General features: G+C 41.9%; 2 long non-coding RNA genes and 1 pseudogene across 2 annotated transcripts; 1 reads left to right on the top strand and 2 right to left on the bottom strand.

Moving 5' to 3' along the window:
- Window positions 1–412: 412 nt before the first annotated feature.
- LOC129590311 (uncharacterized) lies at window positions 413–1,490 on the bottom strand (annotated as a pseudogene).
- Window positions 1,491–9,011: 7,521 nt separating this feature from the next.
- Window positions 9,012–9,958, bottom strand: LOC129590245 (uncharacterized). Its single transcript, XR_008690725.1, has 4 exons — window positions 9,808–9,958; window positions 9,399–9,474; window positions 9,218–9,266; window positions 9,012–9,100 (listed from the first exon to the last, which is right to left on the bottom strand). It is a non-coding gene; the product is annotated as an uncharacterized LOC129590245 (long non-coding RNA).
- Window positions 9,959–10,957: 999 nt separating this feature from the next.
- Window positions 10,958–12,472, top strand: LOC129590287 (uncharacterized). The gene is made up of 4 exons (XR_008690734.1): window positions 10,958–11,053; window positions 11,207–11,348; window positions 11,937–12,132; window positions 12,320–12,472. It is a non-coding gene; the product is annotated as an uncharacterized LOC129590287 (long non-coding RNA).
- Window positions 12,473–12,510: the final 38 nt, after the last annotated feature.

Here is a 12,510-nt window from a genome sequence, read left to right as displayed (position 1 = left end):
AATGGTTAACTGATTTACATGTTGTTTATCAAATGGAACGTATACAACAAACGTTTTCGACAGTCTGCGGTCAATTTTGCATTTTTTTTTATTTATAGCGCGCAAGCGGAGAGAATCATATAGAGACATTATTCATTATTTCACAAAAAATTACGCAAACAATGATGCAATGGTTTGTCAATGGGTAAACAATCACTTTAACATGAACACAGCAATGTATGCAGAACTTGAATAAAATAAAAAAGCAGCAAATTTTTTTTGGGTTTTACATTTCATTTTATGTCCCTGAGGTAGAAGTAGAAGCAATCAGCACTTTTTTTAGCGTTTACATTTCACATTTTTATGGTAACACAGACATGCTTTACCGTAACACAAAACGCAAACGATTCCGTCGCTTTAGACACCACCGTCTTCACCACCGTTGCCGCTGTTTCCTTCCTGGGCCTTGTTGATTTCGATAGGCAGTTTCATCTTCCCGTCTCCAATCTCCGTAATCTTCAGCTTCTCCATGGCAATACGCTTGACAGACTCCACAGGGTATCCTTATGCTGGTCCAAAACTGTTTGGCGTTAAAACCCAAAATGTCGTCAAATCCGGTAAGCTGGCCCTAAGGGCGCAGTAACAACATCATGCCAATGAGACGTTTGCCATTTCCAAGCTCAGTAATGATGTCGTTCATCATTTCATCCGTTAGATTCAGTGTACCCAATCCCCATTCACAGGCATGGCTGGCTTCACGAACAGTTGGTTGTGTAAACGTGACCATTTCCCGCAACGTGCACAGTTCTCGTGCAGACGGTCAAGCCACATACCATACATGGTGAACGGTAGGCCAGCCAACAGGCTTGAAAAATCCGCTGCCGTTGGTTCGTTGTGAATCACTAGCGAGCCACGTGCTTTCAACAAAGCATTGATGTCCTTGAACATTGACAGGTCTTGGATGGTGGTACGAAGTGATTCAAACGATTTTATCCCAAAAGAAACACCATTCTTGGTGGCCTGCATGTCGCCGTTGCCTCTCTTGCAGAACTGGCGGATATTGGCCAGCGCTACACTGTCATAGCTTGACCACACAAAATACGTCGTTTCCGAGGTGAAACAGGGTGGACAGGTTACCGCTGGTTAGCTGTGGATCCCGGATTAAAGTCGTAATGTTGTTGTAGATGAGTCCAACGAGGCGCATGAACTGGTCGTTGGTGAGAAAAATGTGTTTCTCTCCCAGCGTCCATTTCGCATCTGGTCCAGGAGGACTGGCAGTCGTAAAGTCGCCAATTATGAACTCCAAGGCCTGGGTGTCACTGTTGATGCGGGTGCAGATGAACTTGTCGTACCCGAACTTCATGGTAGGGAATCCTTCATAGTGGAAAGCGATCTTTCCGCTCGCAAACTTGCGCTTTGCTTCCCCGACAAGATCAGTTTTATCGGGTACGAAACCGCGTTTGGAAGGAGGCAGACTAGTCATGGTATATCAGAAGAAAAGGTAGACTAACTAAAAGTGTCAGGAAGAATAATGAAAACGAGTTGGAATTAGAAGCCTGTATTTATAATAATCAAATACACTAAGCACCCTGACCACAAAATCCGGTTCAGCAATTTGTTGCTCAGCATTTTGCTGTTCACACTGGGCTTTATAAAACCGTAGAGCATAGAGCACACACGCACGCACGCACGCCTACACGCTAACAGAACAATGGACGGTTTTGCAAGTGCTTTTGGCCCTCGTGGGGATCCGCGCTATCCAGCCGAAAGTGTTGAGAATCGCATTGAAACTTTTCGTGGTTGTGGGGGTAAAATTACCCTCGAAGTGGCGAAAGAGTACGCCGAACTGGGCTGGTATTGCACGGGGATCCAGCACCAGATCCGTTGCGTTTACTGCTGTGAGATTGAGGGAACATGTCTAACGGGCATCTATCGCACACCGTGCAAGAATCCATGCTTCGGCAAGGCGGTTAAAGATAACTTCCCACAGATGTGGGTGGAATGCAACGGGGTGCGGATGGATTACGATCAGGACAACATTGAGTACAACCATTCACCACCAAACAATCCCGACTGCGCAAAGTATAACACCATGTATGCGCGGGCGTTTTCCTTGACGACAGACCGTGGCCCGAAGAAAAAAAACACTTGGTACAAGCTGGCCGAAGCTGGATTCTACAACTGCGGTGAGCTTTACAACAAAACATTCTTTGGCTATCAAGTTGACAAGAAAAACAACTCACGATTGCTGGTCGAACAGTTAAACCAGGCGAAGGGGGGGTGGGGGGCCCCGCTCGCTGCCGACACATTTGGCTAATGTGTCGACGCGGTAAACAACGTCGACCGAGGCGCTTCGCGCTTCCGGTCGCCCGTTGTTTACAGGACAATGGGTTTTTTTATTACGCAGGTCTTACTGTGCCGGGAGTTTCGGTATGCCCGGATGCTGTACGCTGTTTTACTGCTATGTCTTCATTTCTGGATTGCCGCTGGATCTGGAACCATGGATTGAACATGCCCGCCAATCACCAGCCTGTGCATATCTGATGAATGTAAAAGGCAAACGGTTCATCAACGATGTTATACGAGCTTGCAAGTCCCCTGTTACCGACATTGGAATACAAGGTGGGTTTCATCTGTTTGTTACTTTTATTTTTTAATAATAATAATAATATGTAGGTATGACAGTTTTGGAAAACAAAGCACGGCTCGTTGGCTTCAGTCAAGACCAAATTGATGCCGCTAAGGCCAAGAAGAAGGGCCGTTTCTATTTTTGGGAGGAATTGGAAGAAGCGGTGGAGTTCCACAACGCCGATTTTTTGGAGCAAAAGCATTTTTGCACTATGCCACCGAAGTACCCGTCGGAGACGATGCCCGCACCGTTGAACAGTTGAAATGTAAAATCTGTCTGTCGCGGTATGCCAACACGCTGATCAGTCCGTGTAAGCATTTGGTCATGTGCGGACAGTGCGCCAAAGCGACCCTAGACCGAGAAGCCTCTGCCCGTACTGCCGTCGTGCCTGTTGGAAGCCGTCACGTCACTTTATTTTACTTGATACATTTTGCTGTTCTGGAAAATTGTGTGTGACAAAATGTTGCACTGCAAAATGTAGCAGTTGCATTCTGCTGATACTATATAACTGTAATAGTTTTATTCTGCTTCCTTTTTTCTCTACTTGCTTTCATTCGTTGTTGATTCTTTAAACGTAATGGATAATGGATGATCTTAATGCGTTTGATGGCGAAGCTCTTTGGGATAAAGTTTTAAGTGACCTGGAAATTCAGCTGCAGGACTATAACGTTCTTGCGACTCCGACAACAAGTGCTTTGGGTATAATTAAACGCAAAAATTTTTGTACAGTTGTTGAAATGTAAATTTATTGTAGTAACGCAACAACAACAACAACAACAGCAACAGCCAGAACTACACCTTCAATCAAGTCCGTGGTCTCCCCCACCCATCCAGCCGATTTTTAAAGGTTAAAAAGTTTTTATCATCTCGTTCACTAAATTTATAGCTGAGAAACTCTTTAATTTTATAGATGAAGCAACTGGTGCGGAAATCTGCCACCAAGGTATCTACACAATTTTTGTTTCTGTGCCAGCAACATACGCCTCAAGTTTCATTTTCATGTTGCAGTGGGTGACCAGATATTCCGTTTAACACCATTATATGGCCGCCTGGAAGACTTAAAAAGCGAGTCTTATGCTTTGTTTGTTATTGCAACTTATTTTCCAAAGGTATATATATATTGCAGGCATTGATCCAGTGCAAGGATATATTGCCCGCTACGAATACTACAAGCAGCGCCATCTCTACATTATTCTGTCGCCACATAACACTCTGCAGCAACCTACAGCTCTACCTGGTGATCAACAACTTCCCGATCCATTACCCATCACAGATCAGTCGCTGTCGGTTTCAACAGCACCGCTTTCCGTTCCGTTCTCTGTTGTCACTACATCTCCGACTGCTGAAGTTGCTGGACCCAGTACCTCTGCACTTCCATCATCGTCAAAAGTAAGTTTCTTATCCTGATCCTTAACTCTTTTTTGATTATTTACATTATTTATTTTGTAGATACTGTTACTGCAGCGCCAGCGGATTCTGGGGACCAGCATCTCGTGCCACCTGCCAAGCGTATCAGATTAGCAAACGCTGAATCCGTGGACTGGCTCTACCAGACCTTTACTGATAAACGGGACGACCGGACCTTCCGAAGTTATTCACAGTACCGCGATGCGTATAGCATCTTTGTCAGAAAAGGATCAATAATCCTTTCATGGCTTTTACCGGTTGCATAAAATCCAACGTACAGTTCGTTATTGCCCGCCATAAAAATACGCGGTGCAATGAACTGGTTGTCGGAATGGATATTCTGGAAAGATTGTAGAATGGACCAATACGCCTGCTTTTGCAAAGTACCGCCAGAAAACAGTCTCCGCCTCCACCGCCAATGCGCATCCGGAAACCCTATCTTGGTGCATTATCGACACCACGTCCAATACCCAAGCAGCTTTTGTTCATGAAAACCGTACTACGACTGCCTCTGATGACTCAGCCATGTCTGTACGTATCAGATCTGGCGATACCATAAAAAATTGTGTTGATATAAAGTCAGATGAGTTAGAATTTGTGAAGCAGTGTCAGGAACACTTTTCTGTCATTAAGAACCAGTTGCTGTGACCTTTCTGCTTGCAAAAATGTCTCGCATAGCTGCTGACGCTGCTGATTCAGTTGATTCTAATAATAATGATAACGATACTAATGCTGTTGATGATGACGATGTTACTGAAGACCCACTTCATATAAAGAACTTTTTTGTGTTGAAACCGATAAACGATTTTTACAATCGCCGTTATCAGATGACGTGTAAAAGATTTGCGTGCAAAGTTCATCGCCTCAGTCATATTCCTTTTGCTGAGATTCCCGATGTCATAACAGCCATTTTGAACGAAATTTTAAATGAAATCCTTACTGACATCCCAGATCACGAGCGGGTAAGAATCAAGTTGCATAGCCGTCACCTCTCGTACCCTATTCACACACTTTCATTCGTCGTGATCAGCTAACCGTTGCGCGATTGATGAAAGAAGTTTCCGCGTACTCAATTCCAATCAAGAATTTGTACTGGATGATTCTTTTGAGCTGGAAATCCACCATTCCAACCTTCCCGCTGGATCCTGTCGATACGATGTTCCTTTATTATTGCGCAAAAAGCTGGAGACCATGAGGAGCGTAATACCTGTTCGTAATTCAGATAACCTCTGTTTGGCTCGTGCGCTTGTTATAGCTAAGGCCCTCGCAGATGACAATATACCGCTGTACGAACGCTTGTATCACACTAAAAAACTCTGTACGGCTTCCGACAGAACGCTGCAGACAAAAATGGCTAAAGAACTCATTGCTAACGCAGGACTGGATCTTCGACAATATACTTTGGAAGACGTTCAACAGTTTCAACTGGCCTTACCGGACTACCAAATCCTGATAACGAGTGTCGACCACCTCAATACGATCGTCTATGCCGGCGAATATGCCGAAAAAAAGATTCGTTTGCTACATCATAGTAACCATTTTGATGTCTTGAAAAGCCTGCCGGCTTGGTTCAAAACATCGTACTGGTGCGACCGTTGCAATCGCGGATACGATCATAAAATCGCCATCGATGCCAATACCGTTGCAAACAATGCCTGCGATTTGAATGTAATCCTGGAAGAAAGAATATACTGTTCGGACTGCTGCCGAACATTTTACGGTGAGGAGTGTTTCAATCATCATCGCGCTGCTGGCTCGGGAGAAAACGGGATTACGGTATGTCAAACGTTATTTGTCTGTCCATCTTGCCAATCATTTGTCTCCAGAGTTTTTCGTACCACGGACCACGTGTGCGGTGAGATTTTGCACGGTGTGCAAAGAACACGTATCAAATGACCACGTCTGCTACATTGAGCCCGAAGTCCTGACGGACCAGGATCTCGAAAAGCACGAACAGGCCCAGTTTCTCTATTTCGATTTTGAGACATACCCGTGGCCGTTCTTGCCAGGAAACTGACTCGTGCGATATTTTCCGGATTATTTAAAAACTTCTACGTCTTGGCCCATAATCTTCGAGCGTTCGACGGTTTTTTTGTTCTGAAATGGTTACTAAGAAATGGGATAGTTCCAAAGCTGATAATGAACGGCTCAAAAATTATGCAACTAGATGTTCCTGAATTTGGCATAAAATTTCGTGATACTTTGAATTACAATCCCCAATCGTTAGACGCTTGGGCTCAAGCGTTCAGAGCGACAGAGCAAAAGGTAAATTCCCTCATCCCGTCAATCGCCCAGAAAATTTTGGCAAAATTATCCCTATCCTAAGAGGAGGAATTCAATTACAGCTTGATGAATAACAAAGAAAGAAAAGACTTTATCAAAGATTTTATCGAAAAGATCGCAGAAAAAAGAAAGGAAAGTACAATGTCAACGAGGAGCTCGTCAAATACTGCAAGCAAGATGTTAGCACCTTACGCGTTTGCTCTCAAGAATTCCGAAAGTTGTTCATGGGTATTTCAGGTGGGCTTTGCCCATTTACTTCAGCGCTAACAATTGCGGGTATATGCCATTTTTTCTGGCGCGCACGGATACTGGAAAAAAACCTTATTGCAATTGTGAAAAACCCTAGTCAGCGCACGCAGTCAGTCAAATGTGGTAAATGGTTGTGCTACATTGAAATGACGGAAGGCAAAGCACTTGCAAGAGAACAGAAGATTGGAAAATATTACGTGGACGGTTATGACGAAGAAGCGGAAATTATTTACGAATTCTATGGCGACTACTGGCACGGCAATCCGCAACCACAAGACGCACATTTGTAAATCCTCATCTCAAGCAAACGATGGAGAATTTGCATGCGGCAACCGTCCAGCGAGAAATCGCCCTTGAGCAAATGGGATACTCTGTTATTAAAATTTGGGAAAGCGAGTACGACCAGAAATTGGCAGAGGATGAGGATTTTCGTGAAACACTAAAAGATATTCATGTTCACGCACCTCTTCAACCCGCGATGCTCTATATGGAGGCCGGACCAACGGGACACGGTTGCATTATAAATGCGAGCCCGGAGAACAAATACGGTACAATTAGTTAAGAAAGGATTATAATCTTGATTTTATTGATAGGTGTTTTTAGGTTTGCCGATGTCATTTCGGAATATCCCTTTGTAAATTCGCGGAAGAGATATCCAGTTGGCCCACACGTGCGAATTACTGCGGACTTTGATGCAAATTTGGAAAATTACTTCGGACTATTTTACCTGACGATTCTACCGCCCAAATGTCTATGGTTACCAGTTCTACCCTATCGTACTGAAAAATTAACTTTTCCGCTATGCCGGCTATGTGCTGAGACGCAGCAAAATTCTAGCTGTCATCACACAGACGCCGAAAGATCACTTACGGGCGTCTGGTGCTCTGTGGAAATCATTAAGGCACTATCCCTGGGATATACGGTGATAAAAGTCTACGAAATTTGGCATTTTCCGAGTTCTCGCGAAGGCTTATTTAAAGAGTACATCCAGCATTTCTTGAAATTAAAAACGGAGGCCAGCGGCTGGCCCTCTAATGTTAAAACCGAAGAAGAGAGAAAGCTGTATATGGAAGAATTTTACTTCGAGAAGGTGTATCTATTGACGCCGAGAAAGTGGAAAAAACTTGGGGCTTCGCGCCCTTGCAAAGTTATTTTTAAACAAGTAAGTCTTCAATTTCTTAGGGATACATTAGTTGAAATTGCTTAATGTTTCTATTCTCTTTATAGTTTTTGGGGTCGACTCGGGATGCGCGAGGACAGATTGTCTACACAGTTTATTTCCGAGCCCAAAGATTTTTATGAACTTTTATTAAATGATGCGTTGGAAATTCACAATATCGAATTCTTCAGTGACACCGTAATTCAAGTTGCTTACAAGTCCAAGGAAGACTTTATTCCAGTTAACCCAAAGACTAATGTTATCCTTGCGGCGTAAGTGCAAATTAAATATAATAAATACGTTTTTCTCAAAAATGTTTATTGTTTGGATAATTTAGGTTTACGACTGCCCATGCCCGCCTTCACTTATACAATTATATGGCTCAAGTTGGGCGTAACCTAATATATTTTGATACTGATTCCTTAATGTGGATTCATCGGCAAGGAGATCCTGAAGTGTCATTGGGAAACTACATGGGGGACTTGACAAACGAATTAAATGATGGTGAATTCATCACAGAGGTCACCATCTGCGCTCCTAAATCTTATGCTTATGTGACGAACAAAGGAAAGCATGTCTGCAAAGTTAAAGGTTTTACACTCAATCGGACTATCAAGAAAACTCTTAATTTAAATACTTTCACTTCACTCTGGACAACCCCTGGACCTCAAGTGTACCCCTTACGGTATTCTTCCGTGATACGGCGTAATAAACGGACCCTTGAAATTGATGCTGTGGACCAGGTAAAGCGCTTTAAGCTTACCTATGATAAACGAAGGATACTGCCGGACTTGACGACACTCCCGTTCGGGTACGTCGACGAAAATAACGTTCCTGATTGATTTTTATTAAGCTCTTGCTGCTGCTGCTGTTGTTGTTGCTGTATCGTCGCTATTACGATAGGCAGAATAATATCGCCTACTAAAATTATTATCACCAGGATAATTATACAAGCCGCAGCAAGCGCTGTGAGAGCTGGCTTGTGTTTTCTCTGCTGCTCCATTTTGCAAATAACTCTGGCACTACATCACTTCTGCTGACCGATGACTTAAATAGTATTGATGTCTTTGAACTATTGAATAATTTTGATTTTACTGTATTTTTATTTTGCTTACGTTCAAATTAAAATAAAGGTAAAACGATACAAGACTTGGTTGATTTGGTTGTACAGCAGATTGAATATTATTCAGTAGCAGTATTATACTTGGTAAATTTTGAAAACCGGAATCGATTCTCATGAAAATTATAAATTATGCTATAGAAAACTGTTTTTCCTTCACTGAATATTTTTACGAAATTAGCTTACTCTGTTGGTTCCATTTTCCGCTTTGACCTTTGCTCCTGCTCAGCCATATGGACTTGCGTTGTGATGCTAGCACAGTCGTGATGTCAGCCTGCAAATAGTTACACTTATAATTACAGCAGATATAACTGATCAATTGCTATAATACACCAAAATTATAATAAATTATTCAAATAGTTCACAAACAAATATTTAAGGGGAAATGTACTTTGGCGCTTGGTATACGGCCGTAGTCCGTTGTAATTGTGGTAAAGTATCTGCAAGTAAGACAGTTTAATGATAATAAAAATAAATTGCGGTAAAGAAAAGTATAGCATTAATTACGATGTAACAATATTAATATTATGCTAGGAACACAGAATAATATATCTCCGAAAAGTAAGTTGTACCGTCGTAAACGTTCACGCAGTGTAGCCTATGGATAGATGGTGTTCCTAATAGTATCGCTATCCCGCTTGTAATAACCTGTAAACAATTATTTTTAGTAATTAATTGCATTCAGACTCATAAAGTAGAAATAATATAATGTTCAGTAATAATTAACAAGTCTTAAAGTATGAAACAGAAAGCAAAAGAATAAAAGTTGATTTTTATGCAGAAAGAAAAATTTCGTCGAGATCAGTAGTGAAAATTTTCCGATAGAGCCAGGGCAAACGTTACAAGTCCCGAAACTGTCTACTGGATCACAAAACTCTAGTTCTGTATGAATACAATCAAAACAAATAGCATTCAGTATAAGCCTTCGAAGTATTAGGTAAAAACGTTAATTAGTACATAGTAATTAGACAAGGAACTTACGGTAGGGTTCGTGCGGAAAAAATGTGCGTAGTGCCGCCAGGAACTTTTTCTGGCCACAGATGTACACGCACACACGCTAAACAGACGCGTCCAAGGAGGAAACGATATCACAATGGCACGGCTAGCTGAATCACAAACATCACCATTATACTTTATTCACAAACATGTACAACTCATATTTATACGTACCTGTTGAATTTTCAAACGTATAAGCGTAAAATTAAAGATATTGTATTTTAGGGAGAATCGCAATCGTGAATGTATACGTTCCAATGCGATTGTTCAGTAGAAAGTGATGGAACATCACGTTCCATCGTGTTGACAGTTAAAGATTTTTCTAGCTCATAAGTCTGTGATAGCGACAGAAATGAAGTCAGTCAAGCCATCTGCAGTCTGCAATTCAAGATTTCCAACAACATGGCCAGCCAGCAAAGCAACGAGATTTCATCCACCATTCCGGAGGACAGCGATCTTCCAGAAGAAATCCGCAGATTGAATCTGGATGCGGACACCATCGCGTTTTTGCGTCGCAGCGCTCAGCAGGCAAATTGTAAGTGCTGTTAATAATTTTCTTAGCTTTTAGGTAATTTAATTGTTTTTTAGTGCCTTTGGCATTTTTTGCCTCTAAAATTACGCCCCAGATGCATGAAGAAATGAAACAGGCGGCCAAATGGAAGGCCGACTTGGACGACGATCTTTTCCATAAAAACAATTTTGACAATATCCAGTGTTTTTTTGCCTAGCCACATTGAATTGAGAATAGGAAATAAGATGGCAATGTAATTTGTAGTGATTTGATACTTGTAAACTGTATACTTGATGATTTTGTGGCAGTTCTTTAATACGACGGTAATTAAGTAAATAAAATTCTCTGACGATAATCGTACGCAGTGTGGTTTTGCAGCGCATAAAGGTAACAGTACAAACAGGGGCGTTATAGGTAGCAGAACACACAGGGCAGCGCAGCGTAGGGCGGGGTGAGGGGGGATCGAGGGAATGGCAGGAAGCTGGGCGGCGGAGGCGCGGGGTTGTGACGGACGCAGAGCTGTAGCGGACGCGGGCTGTGACAGACGCGGGGCTATAATGGACGCGGGGCCGTGAAATTGCAGGCCACAACAGCAGACGATAGGAAAAACGATAGAAATAGAGACGACGGGGTACCCGAGGAGGATTTTGGGATAGGCCACGCTGAATGCGACGGTAGACGGGGGGAAAGACGGGAGACGTTGGACTGGCGGACTCACAGGTAAGCCTTGCAGAATAGATAAGAATTTCACAAAATGCTGTTAAATTTAATGTTCATGATAATTTTTTTCTGGTGAAAACGTTATGCCCATGCAATGCGGGCTGACGTTTACGCAGCACCATATTTTTACCGCAATTTTCCTGATTTTGACAGATTTTATGACGAAAGTTGCGGTAGCGGAGCGCTCGTTTGTGGTGCAGGAATGTACGAACTGCATAAAAACGGGAGACTTCCAACTGGATTCCGATCACACGTCCAACTGGATGAAATCCATGTAATTTTCACGCTAATTTTGGTAAGTGCAACATCACAATTTTTTCAAGTGAGCATTGACGCTGACAACAAAATTATTATCGCAGTCTAGTATTTTAGTATATTTTTTCGTTCAGTAGTTCGCTCTTTCGTTTGATTTACGCTGATTATTATGTTCATTTATGCAGCATTAACTGTTTGCAGTTAGATTTTTGCGACGATCTCTTGAATACCCGTAGTATTTTTTTAAATATTGATACCATTATTTTGTCTAATTTTTTTGAGTATTTATCCGTGCATTTTAGTTTTGTTGTTAAAATAACACGTTTACAATTTATTTTTTGTTATTCATTATAACTATGATTTCCTTAACATGATGATTTTCTTAACAATTAATAAAAGATCCCCGTTCGATAAAGACAGTTGTTAAAATTATTCATCTTAATCCTTGTCTTATTCTGTTAAATAAGTTTTACGATATCGTGCAGTTGATCATCGATGTTAAATATGAGGAAACTTTGTGAGAAAGGCTGCGTGTGGTTTATTATTGGTATCGCTGCGATGGCACGCAGTTTTTTATGCATACGTATACGATGGTCTTGTTTACTTAAGTTTGTTGTTTTTTGTGTAGCGCTGATCGCTTTCACTGTGCCAACGACTGCACTCCTTCCGCAACCAGCAAGATCTGCAGCAAACACTTTCGTCCAGCGGATATCCCACGTTTCTGCACGCACGCTCAGTGTAAACTGAGAAATATTTTGTGCTGCCATGCGGTTCTCGATGCCGTTCTGGATCCCATGCGATCGCAAACTGACATGAAGCCACGCGTAAGCAGCCCCAAACTTGTTCCACCAAGTAGGCGTGTGTACATTTTAATATGAAATTTTTATTATATCGAGGTTTATGTTAATGTGTGCTGTATTTTTTACGTAACAAAATTTAGTACCTTCCGTGAAAATTCACTTGACGAATTTATTCTATTTTTTTATTTATTAGTATGTTTTTATGTTTTAGTTAAACATCATGAACTGCATGGCCGGAAGTCAAAGTGAACCTGCAGTGGTGTTTTGAGGAAGTATTCCGATGATTCTCAGCAGTAGCAACATTATTGTTTTTAATAATACTCGTATTACAGTATGTTAATTTACTGGTAGCACGGGAAAGTTGTGAATAGCACAGTAAATTGGCATTTATCTTGATTAAAT

Source organism: Paramacrobiotus metropolitanus, unplaced genomic scaffold, assembly GCF_019649055.1.
Source record: "Paramacrobiotus metropolitanus isolate TYO unplaced genomic scaffold, Prichtersi_v1.0 Parri_scaffold0000039, whole genome shotgun sequence".
Taxonomy (NCBI): Eukaryota; Metazoa; Tardigrada; class Eutardigrada; order Parachela; family Macrobiotidae; genus Paramacrobiotus; species Paramacrobiotus metropolitanus.
The sequence above is the reverse complement of the archived record's forward strand: the minus strand, read 5'-3'. Positions and strand labels throughout refer to the sequence as shown.